Source organism: Myotis lucifugus, unplaced genomic scaffold (genome assembly GCF_000147115.1).
Source record: "Myotis lucifugus unplaced genomic scaffold, Myoluc2.0 scaffold_12, whole genome shotgun sequence".
NCBI lineage: Eukaryota > Metazoa > Chordata > Mammalia > Chiroptera > Vespertilionidae > Myotis > Myotis lucifugus.
The window spans coordinates 161,167-173,770 of NW_005871060.1; the positions used below are offsets into that span (position 1 = coordinate 161,167).

The 12,604-nt window shown below is 45.9% G+C and overlaps 3 pseudogenes across 1 annotated transcript; all 3 read right to left on the reverse strand.

Moving 5' to 3' along the window:
- Positions 1 to 736: 736 nt before the first annotated feature.
- On the reverse strand, positions 737 to 2,130 carry LOC102432797 (annotated as a pseudogene). Its single transcript, XR_001347248.2, has one exon. The product of XR_001347248.2 is annotated as a cleavage stimulation factor subunit 1 pseudogene (transcript).
- A 3,785-nt stretch (positions 2,131 to 5,915) lies between these two features.
- LOC102418200 lies at positions 5,916 to 7,279 on the reverse strand (annotated as a pseudogene).
- A 3,412-nt stretch (positions 7,280 to 10,691) lies between these two features.
- LOC102418517 lies at positions 10,692 to 12,395 on the reverse strand (annotated as a pseudogene).
- Between the last annotated feature and the right edge of the window lie 209 nt (positions 12,396 to 12,604).

Sequence of the window (12,604 nt, forward strand, 5' to 3'; positions counted from 1 at the left end):
CAGAGGATGGGAGAGGGATAGAGAGTTAGAAACGTCGATGAGAGAGTTACATCAATCAGCTGCCTCCTGCACACCCCCTACTGGGGATGTGCCCGCAACCAAGGAACATGCCCTTGACCGGAATCGAACCTGGAACCCTTTAGTCTGCAGGCTGACGCTCTACCCACTGAGCCAGACCGGTTAGGGCCAGGAGCAAACATATTAAGAACAGTATGGTATATACGCCAGGTCCCTTGAAACATTGCTATGCAGATGTTTCTTTCCTGCAGCGACTGTGTCAAGCAGCAAGGTCTGAGCTTTATTATTAGGATGTCCTTTCAGAGAACCGATTCTCTAAAGTGGTTTAATAGGGCACGGAACTCGATTCTCAAGGTATGCCTACTCATCGGTCAAAATGCATTTGGAAAGGAAAACACAGAGAGGATGCGGCACAGGCACAGAAGATGACAAAAGAGCCCAATGAGAATTCCTCAGGACAGACCCACACGAGATCTAGAAAGCACTTTATTACTCTATCCTTCTTCAGAAGATCAAGTTCAGAGAAATGGCAAGTCCTGTATTTACAAAACCGATGAAAATCACACTGTGATAATCAGTGAGTGCAGAGCAGGGGTCTGCGTTTCCCACTTTTTCCCGTCATGATTCCACATCAAGGTAAAAAAAGGACCCTTTTGTACAAAATCCAAGAAGGATGCAGAGGCGGCAGCCCGACTGCCAAAGATGGTACCGTGACTTTCTACTGAGGCTGGTGATGGGACACATGGGAGGGAGGGGCAGGGTCCTGGTCTGTGGTTGACCTCCGGTACCAGAACCTGGCCCTGAAGTCATCGCTGCAGGTCATGAAGCCGGGGCTGGTGGGCGAGTGCACGATGCAGCGCACGATGCTGTTGTGGCCCAGGGACAGCAGGTTTCGGCGCTCAGCTGTGCGTGAGTCCCAGCAGCACAGGCTGATGGTCCTCTCGTCTGGCAGCAGCACGTAGTCCTCTGTATGGTTGAAGACAGCCTGTGTCCGGTGCACCGGCCGCCCGCTCAAGCCAGCACCCGTGAATCCGACCAGCATTCGTCCTGTTGATATTTCCCAAAGTTTAGCTACAGAGTCTTTTCCACTTGAAAGAATGTATTTAGAATTTTTGGAAAAGATGGCAGAACAAACTTCAGCACCGTCGTGTGCCTTCTCGAAAGTTGTGACGCACCGATTCGAGACGCCATCCCACAGCTTGATGCAGCCGTCCTTGCTACCGGTCACATACATGTTGGCACTAGGGTTGTAATGAACAGAACATATGGCATCGGTGTGTTGATCTCGAGGATTGCAAGAGACAAAACACTGAAATGTGTTGATATCATAGAGCCGAAGAGTAGGATGCTGAGTCCCCACAAGTATAAAGTCTCCGGAAGGGTGAAAAGAGATGGAGCGTAACATTTCAGCTTCCTGAATGTACTTGAAGGCTCTTTTTGCCGAGGGTTTGGAATAATCAAACAACTTAAGGGTGTAATCCCTTGAGCCAGAGGCAAGGATCGGTTCTGTTGGGTGGAAAGCAAGACACGTGACTTCGTCCACATGGTCATAAAGGGTCCGGATCACTGGGTGGTTTTCCATATTTTGTTGTGCAGTCTCATTCATCATAACCTCTATTGGCATGGCACTTTTGGCCAACATTCTTTCTGTGCTGAGTATCTTTATGGAGGCGTCAGCAGACCCGGTAGCTATTAGCTGCCCATCTCTACTATAGGTGGCTACTCGGCATGGTCCTTTATGGGATGTGACATAGCAGGTTTCATACTCTGAAGCCTCTGGGGACATGGTCTGGACATCTGCCTCAAACTCCAGGTCAATGCCCGTGCCTGGGGCAACTGTATCCGAACGACCAATTGCATCCTGAGCTGCGGTATCATTGTTTTCCATTCCTAGTTTGATGAGATGCAGGAGCTGCTCTGAGGGTGCACAAACAGACTGAGGCTTGATTTCATTGATGAGGCCATTAGCACTGCTGATGAAGCCATCATAGAGCAGCTGGCTAATGATCAACTTGTAAAGTTGCTGGCGGTCCTCCAGGCCCACTTTGGTTCTGTACATCGTGGAGAAGAGGAAGACAATTTCTCTGCCAGTGGCACCTCCGAGAGGTTCGTTCACCTGCGACAACACAGATGCCAAGAGGCTTCCGTGTTCTTCGGAGCCGCCTCAGGTGAGTTGGAGCCCCAGCTGGGCTGTGTTTGAGAAGACTTTCTGGGTAGAAGGAACCAGTAGTGATGGACGTGTTGGTCCTAAGGGATATCCTGGGTATACAACCCTGGAGGGGAGGGAGTTTTGGGAAAATAGAATGGGTGAAGTGAAAAAAAGAAATGGATTTCTTCAGTTGATGCAAAACATAAGCTTTTTTTTTAGTGGAAAGGAGAGAGAGAACTCTTTGGGAAACTAACTCTAGAGGCTAAAGCAGAGTCCAGTGCCTCATAGAAGCAGAGTTCACTCGCCTAGCTGTGTGCAACTGACACATGACAAGAGCTGACTGAGTGGGACAGTAGCAGAGGATATTGGTGTTCAGTATTCTTCATGATTGAGCATTGAGCAGTATGGTTCCTAGTTATAAACACTTGCCCACTTTTTTTCTGTGCATACGAAAGATGCATTATCAGAAGGAATAATGTATGTCTAAGCTTGTCTTTTGTGGGTTCATCACCTTCTAGGATGTTTCATCTATGCAATTCTCGAACATAGGAGCTTTCCAGGTCTTTAGGCCTCCTCTAACGTTTTCTCCTCAGGTGGGAAAGATAAGGGATAAAGCACACAGTTTGAACATGGGATGTGGTCCTGAAGGGAGACAGCAGAGAAGTCCTCAGCTGGTCACCATCCACTTGTGTGCAGCAGAATTTGATGGTGTGCACCCACAGGTGCTTTTGGTGTGTTTTCAGTTTTCAAACAGTCTTGGGAAGAGATGTTTTGCCAATAATAATAAATTACAAATGGTGAGTTCAGATCATGTGGAATATCTGCTTTTTACTTGGTCACACTTTGAGATTTTGGCTTTTACAGAAAAGCTGGGGTAAGATAGAACATTAAAAGTGCTCTGCATCAGTCAAGGAAATTCTTATAATCCTATATGATTTTTACCAAGTTGGGGTTATGGTCTGAATGTGTTAGTATATGTGCTGCTGAAGCGAGTTCTATAATCTGAATGTTACACATCTGAAATTAGAATTAAACATCTGCTGAAGGTAATTCAGTTCACTGTTAGATTGGGTGTAAAACCTAGTTCTGACTTGGTCTAGCGTATTTTAGACAACATTAAGTTGACATTTGCAGAGAATGCATCTACATTTTTTCAGGTCTTATGGAGCAAGCAGCATTACAGTTTCAATTGATCTCTAAACACAGATACTAGAAAGGATAGTCAAATTCAAGAAGCCGCTGGATATGGAGAACTTGGAAAGGCACCAATTTCCCCACAAGGGACGGTGTGTTGGTTCAGATGCTGAGAGTATGTCATCAGCCTTCAGTTGTCCCCTCCTTAAGGTTTGTCTCTGCTTCGAGGACAAGTGCTTCCCTTAGCAACACTCATGCACTACAGAATGAAAAGGCGTACAAAGGCCAGCCATTTCAGGCCACCATGGAACAACTCTGAGGAGCCATACACTGTTATGCCTACACTGCAATTAACTGCAACCGCATCCCAATGCAGCTTCCTTTCCCATCCTTCATATGGAGTTTCATAAAAGTGCTCTTCATGCTGAACTCCACCTCAATATCTAATTGTGAAGACCCACTTTATAGCACTAAATGAAAAGGCCGAGAGGAACATGATTCCACTCTTTATTTGACTAGGGTGCCTACCCATCATCATGACCATGTCCTTTTCAACTCTAAACTCTCTCACATGAGGAGAATGGCACAGTTTGGGCACCCCTAAGACATGTCATGGTTTATGCACTCCTCTAGTTTCTAGTTACATGCCAGACCTTACAGCTTTTTATGGACCTACATTCCAATAATTTTATTCTGACATGGTTTCCTGCCTTGTTTAGCTCCTTACCTAGGGATTCTGTGTGTCTCTCATCTATCCAGTCCCCAAACACAAAATTAAATTGGTTCTTTCTTGGTCTAGAAAATTAAATTGGTTCTTCCTCTTAGAGTTAGGGAAGAGCACAGCCCGCTAAGGCCCACCAATGGTTTAGAGAGAGTCAAGAACCGGCTTCACATGTTCTGTAATTTCAGGGAGGATTCCAATACAGAGCAGTCACAAGCTAAGGGAGATGAGTTACCAGATATCTTGGACCCCATGAAATACTTGTTTTCTCTGCCCTGGTTCAAAGAGTTCAAGGTCCGATGGCCTTTGGAAGATGTCAACTCTGCAATGCTTACTCTCTGTATTTGCCTCTTTGAAATCCAATGAAGAAAAGAAGTCTAGCATTTGTCCCAGCGCATGGAGAAGAGCTTCTTAGGCCATTTCCAGGTCTTCAGGTTGGGGTATTGTGTAGGCTGTTGCACTGCTATCCTGGTCTTCTTACAGGCACAGGGAGAGGTTATTCTATAGGGAGAGATTATTCAAGGCAGTTCTACCCATGAGAGGCCAGGACTTTAACCTTTTGCCTGCTTTATGATAAAAAGTCTTCAACTTTGAGCCTGAACTTTCAGCAAAAGAGAGGAGAAAGAGCCTACAAGGGCTCCTATTGTCCAGGCAATAATCCTACTTCCTAGTGTAAGCATAGGGCCCTGTCTGAGGACTTGGGGGCTCTGTAGAGGTACCAGTGAGCACTAAAGGGAGGATCTCATATGTGAAGCCAATGATTTCTCTGTAGTAGCAGCCTCCTGAACAGGGAAATCTGCTCTTTGTTTGTAATGATATTGGAAAGGACTATGCAGTTCTGGGAAGCTGTGTGTTAATGTGATGTGAAAAACCAACTCCTGGCCCTTATTTTGAATATTGCCAGTCACATCTTTATCTATGCTGTCCTTTACTTTCAATTATTTAACTCTTGTTTTAGTCCATCAACAGGATAAAGCCTATTTAGACATAGAGATGGAATGGTAGCCTGGATATGCTAAGATAACTTCATACTAGTGGCCCAGTGCATGGATTCGTGCACATTGAAAGAAAATTAATTAGAAGAAATATTTTAATATCGCTCTTCACCCTTTCTATATAATAGAAGTGCCAACCAAATTCAGTATTGACAATGACAGATCAAAACACATGTGTGCAATTGGCGCCAGTGAGAACTTTATAAGTATCGAGTATGCGTGAGTCAACTTAGCCTTTTATATATATATAGAATAAACTTGCTTAATTAGATCTGCTTTCTGATTTAGCTCAACTTTTTTTTTTAATTTCATCCCAGACACCAGGTTTCTTCAATGATACACAGCTTCATGACATTTGTTTCCATCCAAAAGGAATACAAAGTAATTTTTATTGTTGTCTCTTTTGGTAGCGTAGAAAAGTACAACTATCAGCCAGATTCCTTTAGCCATCAATGAGGAAAGGCGAGGTTAAGAGACCTGGGCAGAGCTGCCTGCTGGATTCCACTTGTCTTTCTGAGGATGTCACTTCAGAAGTGTTAAATCACACTTATGCCACTACAATGATTAGTACTAGTAATCTTTTTTTAGATGATAAAAAGGAAAATACCTAATGGACATAAAAATGTTCAAAAGATTCTTTCCGCAGGTTAATGCCCCCCCCCCCCAAAAAAATAATACAAAGTGAACATATAATTGGGATGGAAACTCCACTGGATATTCCAATTCACCCCACTGCTTGCTCCCCATAGAAGGGGAACAGGCATTAAGTTTTATTAGTAACGTTATAGTAACCAGATGTGTCAATGGCAGCTTATTTGATTTCCATCAACCAAAGCATGGCTATTGTTTTCTGACTGCTCACATCTGAACACATTCAGCTACTATGGAAACTACAAAGGAAGGAAAAATATATTTATTCCAAGATTCGTTTACTGGGATTTTTAAGCGCCCTGTCTTCTGTAGAGCCCCAGAATGGTGATAATGTGCTAGGGGCTGCTGTGTTTCCCAGCATGAGCTCCCATTCTCTGAGGGACCTGAGAAGGATAGTGGATTGGTCCTGGAGCCCTCATGAAAGGAGGAGGTGGTCCCATTGGGTGGAACATAGGTGGCCCAAAACCTGGGGGTGGGGCAATTCCAGGGGGTGGCGGCAGGGCGATGTTCACCACAGCTGGAGGGCCACTGGGGGGCAGGTTGAAGTAGTTGGCAGAGGCTTCTTCCTCTGCTGCAGGAGGAGGGGGAAGAGCTCCTGGCAGGCCTGGAACAGGCTCCAGATTGATGCGAGAGTCTGTGGTTCCGTTGTTCTCTTTTTCTTTTCCTGGGGCTGCTTGGGACCTTCCCCATTTCACATGAAGTCGACGGCCATTGACAATTAGCTTATTAAAGGACTTCTCCGCAGCCACTTCAGCAGCCTGCCTTGTGGCAAACTGGATGAAAGCACATTGCTGTCTCTGCACCACGGTGATCGTCCGAATCTCTCCAAACTGGTAGAAATGATTTCTTAGGTCTGTCTCAGTAATGGTATTGCCCAGACCACCAACATATAGTGTGGTGATAGTCTTGTCCTCTGGCGGGTCCAAACGAGGCATTGTTGAAGCCCGCCTTAGAAGCTTATCTGCCACAGGGTCATTGATTCCATAATAGCGGTCTTTAATGTTCTGATCAGCAAGGGGGTCATCTGGATCTGTAGGCTTCTCATGTCTGTATGGACATTCATCTCCTCTCTTACATTCTCCTTTCACCCAGAAGGAGCAAATGTGGGGTCGATTCCTTTTGTAGTAGGGTGTGGTCCGGGCCAGTTTGAGCAGCATGTCGCTGGTGGATGTGGCTTTCCCCAGCATGCCAACTGGCCGTGTTCCATCAGAGTTAGAAATCTCCCTCTCCATATTCTGTGTGTAGTACTCTTTGTTGACATCTGATTTTGGCATGTCATCCTTAAAAGACAGCCCTGTATCACGAACCTGGATGGGCAGGCCATACTCCAGATCCAAGAGGCAAGTCTGACAGACATTCTTCAATTTACTACAGGTTTGGCACACCTCAGTCTTCTTGAAACGCATGCGGACTCCGGGGCACCAGCGAAACACTGTGAATGGCCTGGCACAGATTTTGCATTCCTTCCCGTACTTTTCTTTGGTCATTCGGATATACGGGTTTTCTCCAAGACACGTCTGGCACAGGATGGGGAAGTCTGCATCCTCCCAGTTCTGCCTGTTGTAGGTGTTGGAACCCAGAGAGGTCGCCATCTTGAGAGCGTCCAGAGGCAGCTGCCACTTCCGAGTTGGCAGATAGAACCACCACAATCCCGTCAGGTCCCTATACCAGTTGATTTTAATCCTGTCAATTTCTATTCCAAAGGTTGACACGGAGACAGCATTCAGTTGATCAGCATAGCAAGGTTCTCTAGTCAGGTTCTCCTGCCAGGTTCTGTGTTTTATTGTGCTGTTACATCTGTATTTATACCAGTTGATTTTAATCCTGTCAATTTCTATTCCAAAGGTTAGGGCATTTCTTATCTCCATTCCAGGGAGAAAAGATTATGTAGCTTAAGGGTGACTGTTCATAGTTAAAGTGATTACCTACCCTCCTGGCATTTAGTTAAGGGGTTTTATTCCCTCCCTAACTTCAGGGAAAAATCCCTACCTGGGGAAATAACCTTTCTTGGAGAGGTGACCTTGGTTAACACACATAGCGCCAGGAAGGGGAGCAAACATATTAAGAACAGTATGCCATATAGGCCAGGTCCCCTGAAACATATGCTGTGCAGATGTTTCTTCCCTGCAGCGACTGTGTCAAGCAGCAAGAATGGACCGGCTTCCGGCATAAGTGGGTATACGAGAGCCTTCTATGGAGCAGACCAGAATGACTAAGTAGCAGGTATGCCAAGCTCTTGCTAGAGCATTAATATCCAGAGATGGCCAATCTCTGTACCACCTCATAGTGACCATCCTTCTGATGCTTGGGAATTGTTCTTCTCTTAGTATGGGTGCTACCTCCTAATTGCCATGAGGGCATTGCTGTCCAATAGAGATACAGTGTGAGCCACATATCTTATTTTAAATAGTTTATGAGCCATAATAAAAAAAAATAAAGAACTGGATGAAAAATTTAAATTCTTGTTTGTTTTAGACCATTCCCTGATGTTGTCTGCCCTAAGAGGCTTCGGACCATTTGAGCCTTCAAGTCTCAGCTATTCCCACTTCCTAGTTGTAATTGTATTTTTCATTTAGAAACTTCTGGCCTGGTTAGAAATCCCCAGCATACTTAGGGAACTGCTCCAAAGACTTTCTGAGGATCATATGATAAACTATTCATGTTTCCTACAAGTTTCCAGCTCTTAGGGAACTTGTAAATGTTCTAAAAGGCACAGTGAACTCAGTGCACCCATTTTTCAGTGGCTAAAGGTATTTTTGTTGTGAAGAGGTAGCATTTGTCTTAGATTGGCTGAGAGTTAACAACTATAGATTCTTATGCCACTTGGTTGAAGAATAATAGAGAATCTAGAGAAAATGCATTTTAGATGTGGCAGCAGGGGCTGGATCAGCTGTGATGCCAGCCAGTGTCCAAACAGTCAACAAAGCCAGAATATTGGCAGCCTTCATAGATGTGAGAGTATCCTACAGGCTGTTGCACTGCTATGCTGGGTCTTCTTACAGGCACAGGGAGAGATAATCCTATAGGGAGAGATTATTCAAGGCAGCTGTTCACCTTGACTGTTCACCTCCAAGGGAAAGGGTGAGAAAAGTCAGCTTGCAGAGGATGAGTGTAGATGTGTCTGCATGAAGAAGTACCAGTCTTCACCACAGGTGGGGTCTGTGCAGAATGTAATCAGGGAAGTCTTATTGTTTAATTCTGGGTCGGGAGTTCTTCAGTTCTTTGGAATAGAATGGAAGTATATTTGACTAATGGTTGATTGCTCGGTGACCCAGAAGAAAGCTTATTCTCTGCCTCACACTGGCAGGAAGATTTTGAGTGAGGCCTAATCTTGAGTTGTAGATTAGTGGACTGTCCACCCCACAAGTCCTGCACTCCCTTCCCCCATGTCAGGTGTGAGCTATAGACATGAAGGTTATAGATCTGTGTGCTTACAACGAGATAGTTCTAGAAGCTTAGGTTCTTGTACTACTCACAACTCGTGTTTTACTGCTAGAACTACTTACCGCCTTTGCTGGAGTAGAGTTATTCTGCCTGACAGTTTTATTTTCAAATCTAATTTTTACCTTTTTGTTGTTGTTGTTTGCTTGTTTAAAGACTGCTAGACTTAGTAGCAACAGATCAGGGTGATGCAGTCCCAGTGGAGTGGGTGAAGCATAGAAGTACTTTAAGTACTAGCTCTTTGACCATTCCCTGATGCTGTCTGCCCCAAGAGGCTTCGGACCGTTTGAGCCATATGTCCTTCTGGGCCCTAGAGGCCATCTGTGAAGAAGATAAGAGTCTGCTTACTGGGTACTGGGTGAAGGACACAGCTTAATTTGAAGTCTTGCTTTTGTCTCCCAGTTCCCACTAAGAGGTGTCTTAGAGTTGGGGTTTTGGACACTTGGGTGATAGTCCAATATTTATCACTGCCTTATGCTAAGTCTTGGTGAACTATATACACTGGATAATTAACAAATTGGAAAAGACTGCTCTGGCTTAGATACTTCTTTTTTTTTTCTTTATGTCCAGAATTTTAGAGTTGACTCTTGCTGGTGAAGGACACCTTCAGTTTTGTCCATTCTCCCACCAAAGCCTAAAGGAAAAACTCTTAAACACCTAATTCTTTGTGAAAAAATTACCAAATAACTTTGCAGACTATAGAAGAAAGATTGGCATTTTTTCCTTTGGTCCTGGGGTCAGGGCTGCTTATATTTAACACTGATCAGGTGTGGAAGACCACCTATTGTCTTCACTAGCTGATAAGCGTAGGTAGAGACCCCCAAAAGCTGGTGACCTTTGAAGCCCTAGCAAAGGTCGGAGCTGTGCACCACCCAGTTAATCCAGTTAATGGTAGCTGAAGCAACCTCCCCACCTTTAATCATGTAAATCCATGTAGATTAGATATTCATGTAAATCCCTGTTGATTAGATATTCATGTAAATCCTTGTTGATTAGATAGTCTGCCTATTACTGGAAATTGCCTGCTGATGGGCTAGTCTGTGTGTTACTGGATATTCCCTACCTAAGGGCTATCCCAGATCAATAAAAGCTTGGCGAGGCCTTAGCATCAGTGGAAGTCCTCCTCCTTGAGTTGGACTTGCCCGCCTGGTCCCCCAATATTTCCAAATTATCTCGTGTCTTTTCTCTTTCATTTGCATGCGGCTCTTCTTCCAGACCCCAAACCCTGAACCACGCGGGACGTGGAGGGGAAACACACTCAACAATCAGGTAAAGAGGGGAGGCTGTACCCAAGATCCAAGGAGATGCTTGCTCTGAGCAATCTGCAGTAGGCACAGGATCACCAGGGTTGGCAGAGAACAGGCTGGCCTGCACTCATTCAAGCAGCCAGCTGAGCAGTGGCAGTCTAGAAAGCCCCACAGTGGCTACCCCTATGGATTCAGGGAAGGGCTGAGTGCTGCCTTTTGAACATGTGCCGCAAGATAACATAGTCCTCTGGGTTGGGATTTTGGAGACTTCCAGTTTGTATGGGAAGGTACCGGAAAAGGGGAGGACAAAAGTCAGCCGTTCTTCCTGCACTGCCTTATGCCAACACAAACTGCAAATCAGTAAGCAGCACCTTAATGCCTCTGGTGACTGTTAGAGTTGAAGTGGCAGGGTCAAGCTTGTAGGTGTTGGCATCCGCCTTTTTATATCGATCCCGAAAAACATAAATGCTCCCATTACAGCTGGCGATCTTCCAGAGGGGTGGGGTGGAGCTCCAGGCCTCAGGAAGGCAAAGCCAGGTACAGCTGTCTAGCAGGGGATTGTAGCAGACCAGGGCGTCCCCTTCAGCCACGATGAACACCAGATCCTTATGCACAGCGGCATGCATGCGGCCGGCAAAGGGCAGCACACAGGGCTTCATGTAGCACTTGTCTGTCTGTGTCAAAGCACCGGATGAGTTGGGAAGGTTTGGTAAGGAAGTCCAGGTCATTCTCCTCCCCCCCCTCGTCCCCCAGTAAGTAGATGATCCTATTGAGATTGGCTCCAGCGGCCCCTGACACAGCCACCTCTAGCTGTGTTGTCTCTATCCAGTTGTTATAATCTACCTGGTAATAGATAACTGCATTGGAGAGGGTATCCTGCAGTGTCTTGCCACCCAGTGAATATATAGCATTTCTCCCGGGCACAGACACCATGGTGTGCTGGAGCCGGTCCCGGGGTAAGGGCGCACACCATTCCCAGTCCACAATGGCGTTGTTATACTTCCACATGCGCGGTGGGATGGACCCTCCTACCAAGTACAAGTCTCCACCATCCTTGCAGGCTGCAGTGATCTGGTGGCACAAACTGTTTTGGCCATGTACACTGATGGAGTCATCTTCAGCACAATGAGTGGGTACGAGATGACTCTCTCGATCAGGTAAAATGTGCATGTTCTCCCCAATTTCCTTCAAGCTACTCTTGAGTGACTCTGCAAAAGACTCTCTTTCCTCTTTATTAAAATCGATCCAGGCTTCTATTGCCTCTGTTGGGTTCTGGGAACATGGAACTCCATCGGAGATGATATCAGTGAGTCGGTGGTGGGGTGAGTGGAGAAATTCCTCTGTGTCCTGTAGGTGGGCCTTAGCGCAGTGCTTGGCAGCAGTGTGGAGCTCAGGATCACTGTGGCAATCTGCCAGCCACATCACCTGAAGGCAGTTCCCCACCTGCACTGTGGGGGCCAAAAGCCGAGAACATTCCTGAAAGAGAGATGTCAGCTGACACATATCTGACACCTCATAAATTTCCTGCAGCTCATCAGCTCTAAGTTTCACAGTCCCATGGTAGAGATAATCAACCAGGAGCTGGAAAACAGACTCACTGACATCCTGCAGCACAATCACCCGGTTGTGGGCCTCCTTCAGGTTGGACGTGAACATGGACCGGAAGAAGCAGCTTTGAGCTGAGAGGACCCGCCGATGGAGCTGAAACACCCGGCCTTCCACTGAAATGGTGACGTCAGCAAACAGCTCTTCCTCCAGACACAGTTCCATGATGCCCTGAGCCACACGGCCCGAGTGTAACAGATCTTTGAAGGTGTAGTTCACAAAATAGTTTTCATCCATGAATGCTCCAGGCTCCTCTGGTGATTCCATGGTAGCCAACTTCTCTCTCTGCCAGTTGTCGTTCCGATTCTTTAGGGTCCTCGCCTTCTTTCCAGATTCTGCCACACCAAGCTGGGGCCACGTTCACCTCACGGTTTTCCCACCAGCTTGCCTTGTTTTCTCACCTGCTTCCCTTCCTATCATTCCGAAGCCCGGATCCCAGAACCTCTGCTTTTTAGATACTTCTTTATGTCCCCCCACCTTCTCTGTCCTTCGGGGGACTTCTCTAGACCACTGTTGCCCTTGCCCCTGGGCTTGGCAAATCTTCCTCAACTTACTTTATTCATACTGGGCCAAAAGCAAAAAAAAAAAAAAAAAAAAAAAAAAAAAAAAAAAAAAAGGCCATTCTGGGCATTTATAGATGTAG